We start from the raw sequence: 1,305 nt of genomic DNA, 5'->3' as shown, positions 1-1,305 counted from the left end.
ATATATGTGTACATATAAATATGCACATGTACGTATCATTCATACATATAAACATATATTTAAATATATTTATATATAACTATATCACACACACACACACACAAAGATTATAACGCAGACCAGAGCAGGACAGGGAAAACACGTTTTTATCTCACAAAGGGACACGCTGTCGCAAACACACACACACACACACACACACCTACGGTCCTCCCCCTCCACACACAGCAAACATCGGTATTGTTCTTAACTGTGAAAAGATCGATATTGTATTCGTTTTGTGTGATGCAATAAGAGGTTACCAAACTCAAAACTGCGGATCGTGAAGAAACGGTTTCGATCTCCGGCACGACGCCCCCATTATTTTATTTTATTCTATTCTATCTATTTTTTCGAGAACTTAGTCCAACGGGTAACGGCAGCACCCATGAGCCTTGCCCTTCTGTTTTTTCCAGTGCCTTCCCGAGATTCGTGACACGAAGGGGTTGCGGTGAAAGAGGAGTTCCCTTTCAAACCGAATATCTAGCCTGAGTGCTCACAACAGTGTGGCGGACTTTACTAAAAGTACCTGAAGTACGATGTGGCATCATTGAACGAAGCAGAGGCGGATGAACTCTTCCAGTCAGGAATTTAGAAGAAAGCTGGAAAGCAATATTCGGACACGGTCCAACAATTACACCATTTGGCCCGACATTTGAACTCACGGGGCAGAGATTCACAACTAAATACCACGAGGCATTTAATCCCTGCTCGAACAACTCTTGTCATATCACCACCAGGCATCTTAAAAGAGAAAAACATCGAACATTAAATGCCTTGAGAAATAAACAAACAAACAGACGCAGTGGCCATGGTTGGAATGTCTGATCCCAGACCTGTTCGATCAGGGTTGACCCGGGATCGGGTATATTCTACCCTGACAGATAAACCGGACCTATTTGTATATGAACGCGGTCCAATGAATTCTGTAACTGTTTTTAACGGCTTAGTTACCCTTGACCCTTATGACTGGGTCCGGACCTGAATACTTGCAGCATAGTTGTATTCGCTAAAATTCACCCAAGGACCACTAGGTGGCGTGGGTGTTACCCCTCCACCGCCCCCGCCCCCACGACCGATTAATGCTGTCAATCTATCACCCTCCCCCAACCGTTCACCCTCAAATCAGAAACGGTCCCTTGAGCGGTCTTCCACGTCAGTTGCTGTCTCCCTAAATTTCTCAGCACAAAAAGCATTCGTCGACCCGACACTTGCTCAAGCTGCTAACCACTGAGATCGAACTCGAAACAGTGTAGCCGATTTTTTTTT

At 44.7% G+C, this 1,305-nt stretch overlaps 1 protein-coding gene across 1 annotated transcript in view; it reads right to left on the bottom strand.

Moving 5' to 3' along the window:
• The window catches only part of LOC106869017 (probable basic-leucine zipper transcription factor F), an 84,987-nt gene that overhangs the window by 71,866 nt on the left and 11,816 nt on the right, over window positions 1–1,305 (bottom strand). The window lies entirely within an intron of this gene.

Source organism: Octopus bimaculoides, chromosome 23, assembly GCF_001194135.2.
Source record: "Octopus bimaculoides isolate UCB-OBI-ISO-001 chromosome 23, ASM119413v2, whole genome shotgun sequence".
NCBI lineage: Eukaryota > Metazoa > Mollusca > Cephalopoda > Octopoda > Octopodidae > Octopus > Octopus bimaculoides.
This window is presented reverse-complemented; position numbering and strand designations above follow the sequence as displayed.